Source organism: Schistocerca cancellata, chromosome 1, assembly GCF_023864275.1.
Source record: "Schistocerca cancellata isolate TAMUIC-IGC-003103 chromosome 1, iqSchCanc2.1, whole genome shotgun sequence".
NCBI classification, from domain to species: domain Eukaryota; kingdom Metazoa; phylum Arthropoda; class Insecta; order Orthoptera; family Acrididae; genus Schistocerca; species Schistocerca cancellata.
Genome location: NC_064626.1, coordinates 766,787,258 through 766,801,798, shown reverse-complemented (window position 1 = coordinate 766,801,798; position 14,541 = coordinate 766,787,258). Strand labels below are relative to the sequence as shown.

General features: G+C 44.4%; 1 pseudogene; it reads right to left on the bottom strand.

Annotated features, from left to right (window-relative positions):
- Positions 1 to 11,754: 11,754 nt before the first annotated feature.
- Positions 11,755 to 11,872, bottom strand: LOC126099029 (5S ribosomal RNA; annotated as a pseudogene).
- Between the last annotated feature and the right edge of the window lie 2,669 nt (positions 11,873 to 14,541).

Genomic DNA, 14,541 nt, shown 5'->3' with positions numbered 1-14,541 from the left:
CTGTTAGCAGAATATGGAATCGGTGGGGTCAGGAGGGTAATACGGAACGCCGTGATAAATCCCAAGGGCCTCGTATCAGTAGCAGTCGAGTTAACAGGCATCTTATCCGCATGGCTGTAACGGATCGTGCAGCCACGTCTCTATCCCTGAGTCAACAGATGGGGACGTTTGCAAGACGACAACCATCTGCACGAACAGTTTGCAGCAGCATGCACTACCAGCTCGGAGACCATGGCTGCGGTTACCCTTGGCGCTGCAGCACAGACAGGAGCACCTACGATGGTGTAGTCAACGACGAACCTGGGTGCACGAATGGCAAAACGTCATCTTTTCGGATGAATCCAGGTTCTGTTTACGGCATCATGATGGTCTCATCCGTGTTTGGCGACATGGCGGTGAACGCACGTTGGAATCGTGTATTCGTCATCGCCATACTGGCGTATCACCGGGCGTGATGGTATGGGGTGCCATTGGTTTCACGTCTCGGTCATCTCTTGTTCGCATTGACGGCACTTTGAACAGTGGACGTTACATTTCAGATGAGTTACGACCCATGGCTCTACCCTTCATACGATCCCTGCGAAACCCTACATTTCAGCAGGATAATGCACGACCGCATGTTGCAGGTCCTGTACGGGCCTTTCTGCATACAGAAAATGTTCGACTGCTGCCCTGGGCAGCACATTCTCCAGATGTCACCAATTGGAAACGTGTGGTCAATAGTGACCGAGCAACTGGCTCGTCACAATACGCTAGTCACTACTTTTGATGAACTGTGGTATCGTGTTGAAGCTGCATGGGCAGTTGTACCTGTACACGCCATCCAAGCTCTGTTTGACTCAATGCCTAGGCGTATCAAGGCCGTTATTACGGCCAGAGGTGGTTGTTCTGTGTACTTATTTCTCAGGATCTATGCACCCAAATTGTATGAAAATGTAATCACATGTCAGTTCGAGTATAATATATTTGTCCAATGAATACCCGTTTATCATCTGCATTTCTTCTTGGTGTTGCAGTTTTAATGGCCAGTAGTGTAGATAGTAAACAGGAGATATATCGATACCACGGCATAAAGCCTTCCAGAATTACATTTCGTGTACTCATCTGGACAGTAACTGTGGCTCGCATACAGGCACGTGAACAATAAACGCAGGTGTCACCACTCGAGAGAGGACGTGTAGTTGGGCTCAGAGAAGCCGGTTGGAGTATACGGCGAATCGCTTGACATTTGAGTAGGAGCAGTGTCACTATTTGACGGTGTTGGCTGTAACGGGTGAACCATGACCGAGCACAGTATCAAGAAGGAATCGGTAGACCTAACGGAACGTGAGAACCGAGCAATCGTCAGAGGAGCACTCACAGCCCCGGATGTCTCCCGAGCAGGTGGCGTTTGAAGCGTTATGGGCAGGGCTCTACAACTAGCTCGGGATTTTGACGATTTAACGCGCCTGTTAGACAGAATCAGGTACGATATTCTTCAGGAGGACAACCAACAGCTCTGTCAATGTCAAACCGAATAACTGCTTGCAGAAGGAGCCGAGGAGAATCAACGCGTTATTGACTTGTTCAATTTGTGGAGCTCTTCTCTTGAATGAATCGTCGAATTCTTTTGGAATTGTGGTCGTTTACACGAAATCTACCGATGTCCGTTCCATTTGGGTAATTCCTTAGTGGTGTGTCGTTCTTTATTTTGTTTTTGGTCTGCTAAGAACATTTTTACTCTTTTGGTTTGTTACTGCCCATCAGCAGCCATAATTTCCTAATGGTGATTAGCACCAATCAAAGCTGATAGTACAACATGATTTTCGACAGTATGTGAAAGCTGTTGGCCACCAACTACTGAAAATGTTTACGACTGCTGAACGTACATACGGGTGTACCTGTTACACACATATCATACAGTCTGGACATCGACACTATTCTTCTTTGCAGGGTAGAACGAAATATGCTATTTGGATAGACTTACATGCTTCAGAACGATTCAAGCGGTCTAATGGCAGAACATAATGTGTTCTGCGGTGTATTTCGTCGGACTACACTGTTCTATCAAAATCGTTTTTAAGGCAATGATTTTTCTCAAATTTGCTACATTCCGTTTCTAGACTGATCAGTGAAGAGAACTTGCATGGATTTAATGTAGGCAAGTGAAGAAAAGGATCGTCATCTGTCGGAGAGAATAATCTTAAGGTTCGCCTTAATGGGGTTTATAAAAACCGCTACAGACACCTACCTTGGCACGATCCGAATACAGTTTGCGGCACGCGTGACTGCTATGTTCGAACGCGTCTTTCCTATCAGGATCTAATGACAGATGGTGCAAGACAGAAAATGAATAATAATATTATTAATGATTAAGGACAGTTAGTCATGCGGTGTAAAGACATTACGTGTCACAGGGCAGTACGATTGAATGTGTTGGATGTATGGAAAATACCTCCTTTCATTGTTTTATCTGCTGGAGCATGACGAGATTCGAAACGTTGAACGTCATTGAACGAATCTGATAATGGAGCGGTATATTCTGAAGCGGTTTATACTCTAGCAAATCAGACAAAGCCAACTGTCAGGAGAAACAGTTTCTCATATATTCTCGATTACACAGATGCAGATCCAAATTACTTCATCACCAGTGTAAGGAAACTAAAGCTGAAGAAAGGATGTCTCATTTTAAAAAGCTTGGATGTGGTTGTGTAAGTTAAAGATTAAAACAAGGAGGGAAACGAAGATTTTTCCTAAACATTGATTTAATAAGCAGTGGTGATCAGCACTTTTCTATGTGACTACTGCACACGGATTTACGCAAACACGAACAAACAGCCCATTGAACTCCGATTTCTTTGCACTGTCTAGGTACGTTCAGCGGAGAACTACTTCATGATCAGAGATACTAGAAAAAGAAACTAAAAATAGAAAACGTAATGACTATGATAAGCAAACGATAAATAAAATTTAATTAAGCATCTCGTAGATAACAGAATTCACTACAGAGATTGGGGGCCACATCAGCATTAGTCCGATATGATTTAGTGAAATCATTGAAGACCTACATGAGTATGATCCGACAGACCTTGGAGACCCGTCTCTGTTGAAAAAAGTCCTGTGTTTCCACCACTGCACCATCGCTCGGCGATAGAACACGGAGCGCTTCTCCATCGTTTTCTCACCTATGATGTCAAATTAAGATATCAGGAGATCACTTTTGGGAAGGATAGGGCTCTTCGACTGTGTCAACCTCTGTCTTCAGTTTGAATTGTCTCGTCTGCTCTACGTACCTAAACACGACCACCAACGTAGGACCGAGCAGTAACAGACAAACTGAAAATTGTATCTGACCTTTCTGGCTAGTCGTAGCTTAGCCACGTAGTGAAACACTGAAGTTTATGAAACTGGTTCTAGGAGAAAGAACGAAGCGTCCAATAAGGATATAAGACATACAATTAGCTAATCTCTGCTGTAATGCAAGAAATTTACACTGCCAGACAAAAGAAAGTGAAGCTGTCAGCAGACATAGTAGCTCGTCAACCATTGTCGAGTATGTAAATGATTTAGAGTTGCAATTTTCTGTAACACGCAGAACGGCCACGAGAATCATTAATTTTGTTCGTCTTTAGTGTTGTTAACAGGCCTAATGGAATGTTAAGGGTGCTCTAAAATTCCCCTTACAAATTTCTACGACCAGCTGAGGGGACTGCTATATAATATTTTGAACCGGAGCCTATGTCCGGAAACATACGGCTTCTCTGCTGCAACCATTTGAAAACATTTTAGTAACGCGACCACTTTTCCAAGTAATTTATTAGACGTGACCCAATACATCACTCAGTTTGCACAAACATAGTTGTTACCATGAGCTTCGCCATACAGAAGGATCTTGTCAGTGTGTTCTGCTAACGTTTACACTACCCTGTAGCTCCAACACTTACAGACACATGAATGAGAATCGAACCAGGACAGAGAGGTAGGATAAACGTGAAACGATATCAAACGATCCGACGTAATCAACCACTACTATAAGTACCCTGTTGCATACCTACCTGGTAAACATGTTTCAACGGCTGTAACAAGGGAACGGTACGTTCCCGAACTGAGTTCTAGTTCAAAATATTGTGTACTCACTCCCTTCTCCAAGTCCTATAAGTCTGTAAAAAGAATTTTTTCACACCCTGCATATGGGACTCGAACAGCGTCAGATGTTGAGAGATCACTGTGAAGAATACGACGATGTGTCATCCTCGTGTGTGACAGCGTTACCAACAACTGACAGTGTCTGAAAGGGGCATCACTGTAGGTTTCCATTTGGCCAGGCGGTCGAATCGTGTGCTATCTAAATTTGTTGCCCATGGACTGCATGGGATAGTGACGCCAGGCATACGCGTCGTCAAGGTTTCGGTTGACGACTTCTGACCGTCACTAGGGAGGATCGCCGTACTGTGCACTAACAACAAGTACTGAACTTCCTGCAAGTTCGAGTGATATAGCTCAGCGCTGGGAGGACACCAGCGGCTGCCGGAGAAGGGAATGCGTGGGCCGCCGTTAACACAACACAAACGGCAGCGTTGGAGTGGTGCCGTTACAGGGGGGCACTGTGTTCAGCGATGAATCGCGTTTTGCACTATGCCAGTAACCACTGTCGGCGAGTACGGCGACCAGGGGAGATCTCCCATTCTTCCAAATGTTTTGGAAAGGCACAACAGTGTCACTCCTGTCGTCATGATGTGGAGCCATCTAGTATGACTTCAGGTCACGGCTAGTAGTGATTAAGGGAACGCTGGGCACCTCGGTATCTCTCATGCGGCAGTACAGTGGAACGATTTGCCAACACGACAATGCTCATAAACACTTGGCACGTGCTCTATGGACTGCGTACTAGATGTTGAGGTATTCCCGTGGCCATCAAGATCCCCACATGTGTGGGATCAGCATGGAATATATTCTGTTCCAGTGCCATTATACAACATATGAAGGACCAGCTACAACAGGTGTGAGGCAGCCTGCCTCGGGAGGGATACAACTGCTTCATGATAGTCTTCCCAACGGTATCAGTGCACGCTTCCAGTCCATAAGGGAGGCAACGTCATACTGGTAAGTGGATTCATAACGCACCTCTTATAGCCTGGATGAGTGCACTGATGCCGTTGGGAGGACTATCATGAACCACTTGTATCCGCCCCGTGGCAGGCTGCCTCACAACTTGTAAATTTGATTCAATTTTGTATTCACTGAAATATTATATTGTACCCTCTCACCCGTGGATTCAAGTTTTCTCGTCCCCTTCTGGTTACAAAAACAATGGATCCGATGGAGGTAATGAAGAAGTCGACGGAGGTAATGAAGACGTCTGCAGAATTACTTGTTCGCAGGAATATTCTAAACGACGGTGTGTAAAAGCTGTTCTCCCAGTCTCTTCAGGGTGGACCTTCGGAATAATAGGCCAGAAAAAAAGCTGTCACTCTCTTTATATATTTCTAGGTGAGTTCTGAGTGGTTGTCGCTTCTGATTATATTAACCACGTAAGAAGGAAACTGTAACGAAATTAGCTTTTATTGAGGTGTAGGACGCAAGCGCTCATTCACGCGTTATGTGGGAAGCAGCACTGGGCTGTTTCTCGGATGTTGACAGGTGGTATATCGGCTAGTCGACCCTGCCAAGTTAGGAACAGCTTTGGAAGGGAACGGAGTCCGAGAAAATCGGCACGCCACACCATTCAGAGTTTCTGATTTGTTTGTCAGTAGTTATCATTCTCCCCCCCCCCCCCAAAAAAAAAACACCTCGCAAAAGCCTCATAGGATCAATGTGGCGTGTGTTCTTGCACTGCCCCGAATGAAATAACTGTAGGTCTCTCCATTAGTTGTTAGTATTCTGAAACAAGGTTTTAATATACACCGTCTGATCAAAATTATTTGAAAACCTGTGAGTGGACATTAAAATGGGGTGTGCCAAACCTTCGCCTTTACGGCGGTTTGAAATCTATGGGAACACTTGCAGTGAGGTGTCTGGTTGTCCGTAGAGGAATGGCAGCCCACTCTTCCTGGAAAGCAGAAACCAAAGAAGGCAGTGATGACGGGCACCGGGGTCTGGAGCGAAGTCGACATTCTTCCTCATGCCAATGGTGCTCCATTGGGTTCAGGTTGGGATTCTGGACAGGTCAGTTCATTTCATGAACCTCACTTTTCACGGACCATCGGCTTACAGATACTGCTTCCTGACATGCTGGTACAGGTTGCTGGTACAAGCAATCATCGTCTGCGAATTGTTTATTTATTGTACGCAGTGCTGAAGAAGATATCCATATCCTTCTGCTTTTAGTGTTTTCTCAAGCGCAGTAAGGGGTCACACGCTAACAACGAAAAACACCCCCATACCATAATAGCTCTCGTCCATATTTCACTGTTGCCACTACACATGATGGGAGGTAACGCTGCCTGGACATTCGCCAAACCCAAACCCTTCCATCGGATTGCCACAAGGTACAGCGCGATTCACCATTCCAAACCACTCATTTACAATCATATACTGTCCAGTAGCCTCGCTCTTTATGCCACCTCGAGCGTACCTTAGCAATGACTACAAAAATGTTTGGCGTATAAGAAGCTGCTTCGAACATTCTACCCCATTTTTGTTTACTTGTCACGCAGAGTCATTGTGCTAGATGGACTGCTCTTAGCACTTTGGAACTCGCGAGTGGTTCCTCCCAGAGGTGTCACACGATTTCTTACAACCTCTACGCTTGACAGTCTCTGTCCGTCATTACATGAAAATTTCCTAGTCTTCATTCGTTGTTACTTTGCGTTTCTACTTCACAGTCACATCACCATCAGTGGATCTGGGCAGCTTTAGAAGGGCTGAAATGTCTCTGACGGATTTTCACTCACGGGACGTCCAATGGCGAGTCCATGTTTGAAGTCTTTGAATTCTTCTGATAAACATATTCGGCTTTTACTGTTTCTGTAGTGAGAAGACAGACCTCCCCGCCTGCTTGCAACTGGCGTGTATGACTCTCGTGACATCTTGTGGTCAATCCTACATTACAGAGGTGTCTTTTGATGAGATCGTGTATTCTTGGTTCAAATGGTTCTGAGCACTACAGGACTTAACTTCTAAGGTCATCAGTCCCCTAGAACTTAGAACTACTTAAACCCAGCTAACCTAAGGACATCACACACATCCATGCCCGAGGCAGGATTCGAGCCTGCGACCGTAGCGGTCGCGCGGTTCCAGACTGCAGTGCCTAGTGTATTCTTAATAGATTTTATGCTGTAGCAGAAAGATATCGATCCAGTAATTGACGTTTCAATAACTTTCGTGTTTTCACAAGGTGAAGATGCTGTTGACTGAATTCACACGCCCCTATAAAGGTAACAGGAGGAAAGGAAGATCATGGTTTAACGTCCCATCGACAAAGAGGTCTTTAGAGACGACCAATAAATGCAGCCTTGCTTCATCAGAGAAAAAGAGCATTTATGGATGAACCTTTGCATCATGTACAGACTGCGATAGCAAGTTGGAGTAATGATGTCCGGCAACAGAATCTGAATTGGCCAGTTGATGCACTGTCGTAGCATTGTAAAGTTTCAGCCTGAGAATCTTCACAGCTTTTGGACGACATAACGCCGGCGCCCCAGTCTCAGAAGCAAAATGATACAACGATTTTCACATTCTTTTCAAGACCGCTCCTCAATAGTGGATAAATAGTGAACCGGACCGTACGCGGCCATCGCAGCCTGACTCCCTGGTATCTGCCCGATGCCAGAGACAGCTCTTCATAGTACGTGAAATACGTCGTATTTCCGGATTAGCAAACAATTTCATTACAACTGCTGGTTCGTCAACATTAGTTTCACTTACAGTAGCTGTAGACAGACCCTGCTCACTGTACACTATATCCTTCTTGGCAGAATACTCCGAACAAGCCCAAACTTTGGAGAGTCAACCGCGCGCTGACTCACTTTATAATCTTCGTATGTGGTCCTGCCATCTGTTTGGGTCGCGGCTATAATTCGGAACGACAGCCGCCGCTTAGCAAAAGAACGGGGGCCTTTCGGTGTTTCCTTTTTTTCCGCCAGGGGTCCTCGGTCGCCGCCAGCGCTCGTGTCTCACGAAGCTCAATCTGTTATTGTTCATCCGTACAACATTATTTACATGCGTTCTCGGCAGAGCCCGCTGCCGGCCGCGACCTCTGCCCGCGCCGGCGGATGAACATATATCAACTGGCGCATCGCCGTATATCTTGACCGGCGTATCTTGATATGTTTTCCACTTCTCGGTATCTGAGAAATCCGAAGATTTCGTCGTGTTACAAATGTGCAATATAATTCTTCTGTTACCAAAGTGTATTTTCTCCTGTGTCACCGAGATACAGCGACAGTTCAATGGAGAGACCGAGAGAAAGTGCACTTACGCCTTTTCCCACGTTAACTGTACGCTCATTATACCGCAGATCTCGCCAGAAATCAATTTCATGAAAGCGTTCGTAAGTTCAAGTTTTCTTACTGATATGAATGAACGTGAAAGAACGAATTCAGAAAAAATGGTTTTTTACGAAAAAGTTTAAAAGTAGGTCCTAAGACAGATGAATATCGCCCAAAATGTTTCAGCATAGTGTGATGGGGTATCTAGCAAAGTAAAGTCGTGTGGCATGAATGGCTGAGAGACACCGAAGGGCAGGTTGAGCCGCCCATAGGCACGATTTTTTCGCGAAGTATGAGAATTGTGTGGTAAATGTATTTGTTGTTAGTAAGTGTGTCTGTCGGTGTGTGTGTGTGTGTGTGTGTGTGTGTGTGTGTGTGTGTGTGTGTGGTTGTGTAGTGTCATGCTCGTTTTGGAGATGATGAGAGATGGGAGACGGTGAAACCAGGCACCGATTATACCCTACTCCTCTGCAAGAGCACAAAGGAGTCCTCCGAGCTTAACATACCCATCCGACGGGCGGATCACTCACTTCATGAGATTGCGGAGAGGTTTGGAATTGAATCCAGGACATTGGTGGAAAGACTGGGATAATAAACTTTATGCCACTGCCTCTCCTCTCCTTGCCGAACAAATACTGTCAATGAAAATTTTATCCTCTACCACGATTTGAACTGGCCTACATGCAGGTCGAGCGCCATGGAACAGGCGTGCGTTAGCGCTCTCTTTTTTTTTTTTTTTAATTTTAAACTCGTTTTGCTCGTTATTGTTCGTTGCATTTGTTCGGGGCGGACGTCCCATGACACGCATTCAAGTTCATCCTTGATTCATGCACTCAGTTCTTATTTTCTTTTTGTTACAGATGGTAGCAACACTTTCACTGAACACGCTGAGATTTCGTGCCGGCTTCGCGCCCTCGGCCACAGATGTCGGTTTGGAGTACCTATTCAACACAACGTATACAAGCGGAAGGACGAAAAAGTAATTTACAACTTAAGGTTTGGTCGATATGGGCAACTTCAGAAGTGTAGATGTAGTGACGATAGTAGGAGAAGGAAATGGCTGCGGTTGTTTAGGGAACCATCCAGTGTGTACTACCCGACCACAATATTATTCAACTTGGCTTCCCGTAGCCATTACCGTATACACACGGGGACGTTACCGTAGTGGTGTCCAAGGAAAACGCATCGCACTGTTAATGCTTTCAGGACAGTTGCGCATGTACTGTAAAGTGGTTCAGTATGTCATATCACGATAAAGAAAATCTCGATATGCCGACCAAAGCGCCCCCACTTCCGGGTGCACAAATGTTATGCGGGCAAGTGCCTTTCAAGTAACGTCTGACCTGTACGGGAATGTACATGATGGGTGTACGAGTACAGGTCACAAACGCGAAGTCTGAGTCTCGCCGTGAGATGTGCACAGATAGCCAAATGGTATGGCGACCGCTCGCGATAATCGGAAAATCAGGGTTTCGAGTCCCGTTCCGTCATTCCATTCTACAGCTGGTGGTTCTCCTCATTCGCAATTGCGAATTTATTCAACGTATCCTGTACAATAATTACATGGGGACTGTAAGAACTGCACGTTGTTTTGATACACAACAGCATTATTCTTTACCTAACGTCGTTTTTTTTAATTTAATGTACTTCGTCATTTTCTGTTGTTATCATTACTGCTGTAATACTAATTCTGTACAATTACACTATTTACAAAGAATCTGATCTGAATGAATCAGAGATATAAATTGTTGAGGGTTATATCAACGACGGTCCACTGTATGTATCCACATCTATACTCTACGATCCACTGCGAAGTGCATGGATTTGCACAGCAGGGTGGCGTCTCATTGTACAAGTTATTAGGGCTTTCTCCTATTCCATTTATGTATGGAGTGTGGAAAGAATGACTGTTTAATGCCTTTGTGCATGCTATAATTAATCTAAATCTTGTTATCATGATACCTATGAGAGCGATATTTTGGGTTTTGTAGTTAGAGGTATCATTTGAAGCTGGTTCTTGAAACTTTGTTAATAGACTTTCTCCTGCTTGCTTTGTCTGTCTACAAGAATCTGCTAGTTCTGTTCCTTCAACATCCCTGTGATACTCTTTCATTGGTCAAACAAACCTGTGACTGAAATTTCTGGCAGATTAAAACTGTGTGCCGGACCGAGACTCGAACTCGGGACCTTTGCCTTCGGCGGGCAAGTGCTCTACCTGTGACTATTCGCACTGCCCTTCTATGCACATGTTCAGTATCTCCTGTTAGTCCCATTTGGTATGGGTCACAGACAGTTGAGCAACGTCCTAGCTGGGTTATATGAGTGATTTGTAAGCAATCTCATTTGTAGTCTGATTCCATTTTCCTACTAGTCTACCAACAAGCCGGAGCCTGACACCTGCTTTACCCTATGTGATCACTTCATTCCATTTCATGTCCCTACTGAGTGCTACTCCTAGGTATTTGTATGAGTTTATCGACACCAGCTGTGGCTCACTGGTATTATATTCGTACTGGAACATATCATTTTTGGGCCACGATTGTTGGCGAATGCTGGTCACTATGTTGAGCTACACTACTGGATCCCCAGTGACAGTGGGGCTGTTGCTGTTGGCCGGTCTGGAGCTAAAAGGGCTGGGTTCTTCTAAACCGGCTAACGGGCGTGGTCTATCCCAATTAGGTGGTTTGCAATGGCGAGTGTTTTTCCCACAAAATGGCTGGTGTTTCTTCAGAGCATTTCACAGTAGCGGTATGAGCTTTATCAGGAAATGATCTATCGCAGTTCCTACTTTCTGCTCTGGGGGCTAACTGGCCGAAACGTCAGCATATGAAAAGAATGTCGTGGAGCTGTGCACATCCCACGAAATCAATAAGTCATTTGGTAGCACTGGTGGGTACAGGAGGCTGGTTGGGCCCTTTGGGTGGTGTGCAAGCTTATTCCGGGAGTTTGTAGTCAGGAATCAGTGAGGTGGTTCTCTAGGTGTGTAAAGTTCAGTAAGTGTTGGGAAGTGCGTGCCCGCATGGCAGACCACTTAGTCTATTGTCCGTTTTCGAGGCAGGTGTTGATGCTTAGTTTAGGAAGAGGCCGCCTAAGAGAACGTGGAGCAATGGCTAGCTCGAGGCGTTGTCTAACGGACACTCCTCCCGAACAGGCCATGGAGACCCAATGGTACCGACCGGCTGCTGCGTCATCCTCAGCCCACAGGCGTCAGTGGATGCGGATATGGAGGGGAATGTGATCAGCTCACCGCTCTCCAGGCCGTATGTCACTTTCCGAGGCCGAAGCCGCTAGTTCTCAATCAAGTAGCTACTCAGGTTGCCTCACAAAAGGATGAGAGCACCCCTCTCGCCACCAGCGGTTGGCAGACCGGATGGTCACCCATCCAAGTGCTTGCCTAGCCCAACAGCGCTTAACTTCGGTGATCTGACGGGAACCGGTGTTACCACTGCGGCAAGGCCGTTGGCTCGAAGCGGGCTCGGCAAGGGATATTAAAAGAAAAGAAACTGCATTTTGTTTCAAAGGAAATTTAACTGTGGTCTTGTAGGGTTTACAAAGTATTTGATAAAAACCGGTTGTTGACAGTACAGAGACTGACTGTGGTACTCATTGTCCAATCCAGTAGGCGCACTTGAAAGTTTTTTGAGAGTAGTCAGGTCTCTGAGTTGTGGTATAGAGGAAGTGACTGTTTTAACACTGTGTTGAGGGTCAAGGCGAGACTGGAGACTCTGATTCGCGTGGTAGCGTATGTGGAGTAGAGAACAGAAATTATCCAGGTCCGCGAACAAACGTTTCGGAGGAAGTCAGCACAGCGATACGACACTTGATATGTCTCGCGCTAAGTGTTCGTGTACAGCTCCGAGACAACGGATGGGGAGGAGTCTTTAGATAGGATACTATGGAGCTGTTAAGTGTACTATTCTACATTTCCGATCATTTAAAGCAAGTTGCCGATGTTTGTGTCACTTTGAAATTTTTTCAAGATCAGACTGATTATTTGTGTAGCTTCGTTCAGAGGTACTTCGTTGTGGGTAACTTCATCATCTGCATCTTAGGTTACTAGTAATATTGTCTGTAAGATCATTAATATACAACATGAACAGCAAGGGATCCTACACGCTTTCCTGGGTACCTCCGAAGTTACTTCTACATCTGTCCATGCGTCCCCATCGAAGACAACACGCTGCTTCCTCCCTACCAAAACATACTCAGTCCACTCAAAAATTTCTTCTGTTACCCTATACGATAATTAATAATAAGCGAATAAGTCAAGTGTATTTTGGAAATCCAGAAATACTGCGTCCACCTGACTGCCTTGATCCGTTGCTTGCAGGATGTCTGTGAGAAAAGCGCGACCTGTGTTTCACACGATATATTTTTCGAAATTCACACTGGTTGGCATGGAGGTTTTGTTTAAGATATCTCATTACATCTAAACTCAGAATATGTTCTATGATTCTACAGAAAATGGATGTAGGGATTATTGGACGGTAGTTTTATGGATCACTCCTGCTATCCTTATTATGAACAGGTGTGGCCTCTGTTTTCTTCCAACCACTGGGTACCCTATTCTGTTCACACATTGCTCCCTTGACCGCCAAACGCGTTTCATTCAGGATACTTCTATTTATAACCCTTATGCTTTGTTTTATATCTCTTATGCAGCAGTCTCTGTTTCTTTACAAGTTTTTTTTACAGTGACTGTCTACCATGCACGATCTCTCACGTCATGAACTGTTCGACTGGGCACACATCTATCCAACGCATGGCCAACGAGTCTTTTAAACTTCAGTCATAGTCTGTATCCTCCTGTTCTGGCGGAAAAGTTTCAGGTTTCTCACTGAAACATGACGCTACTGCTTCTTTGTCTAGATCATGTTACTCCCTTTAAAAAAACTCAAGTTTTATGAAAGTGATGGCTTTACACATAGCTGATTTTAATCATACTTAACAAACAAAATGCTAAAACCTGTGCTGAATAATTAAAAGAAACGTTGGAAGGATAAACAACTTTTGTGAGTGTGGAGAAATAACAAAGGGTGTCCCACAGGGTTCAAGTTTGCTTCCACTTCTATTAATTAAGTATATGAGTGACCTTCCACTTATCATTCAACAAGCAGAAACAATAGTTTTTCCATATGAATATAATTTACAATAAATCACATTAGAGAGAAAGTAAGAGAATAGACTGTAAATGATACTTTATAAGGAATTATATTGTGGTTCTCAGGAAAGAATTCCCCCTAAATTTAAAGAAAAGCACACTGTACACGCTATATTCAGTCCTGTCAATGAATAGTCATATCAAAAATTGATATCGCTCATAAGGAAGAGTCAGCAAATAGGCTGGAATGCACCATACGTCTGTGGTGTATCTATTGATTAAAAAACTGGATGAAGCATGTTACTAAGATTCTCAGACAATGAAATTCAGTGACATTTGCTCTTTGTAATTAAACTCTTAACATATTTTGCATATTTCCACTCAATGATGTCTTATTGAATTATTTTCTTTGGTGACTCCTCTCCTAAAAAGGAACTATTGATTGCGCGAAAGCGAGAGAAGAGTGATACGTGGTATTCATATACGAATGTCATGTAGGTGCCTCTTCATGGAGCTGGACATTTTAACTGCGCCATCACAATATTTATAACTGCTAATGAAATTCGTCGTAAATAATCTATTACAATTTAAACACATTAAGCGCTCAGTGGCTCAGAAAGGAGCTCAATAACAGCAACAACAACTTCTGATCACTTGCACAGTACCTTAAATGGCTGACAGGTAACAAAACAAGTTTTAAATCTAACTTGAAATCAGTTCTACTTCGTGTGTACATACCTTGTAAACTGACTCGTTCCACATCATCTCGGTAAAAGAATCGTTAAAATACTAATTAACTAAATAATTAGGGGCACAGCATTGAGTATCATGGAGAGCTGCATGAAAACAGTCTTCAGACTGAAGGCCACAACAAAATATACGTCGAGGTCATTGGTAAGCGAAGATGAGCTAGGAGTAGGGAAGGATGTGAAAGGAAATTGCCCGTATGCCTTTTCTATGGAATCATCCCGGAAACTATCATAAGCCGTGCAATGACACGAAGGAAAGATAAATATGACTCTAATTTCTTAA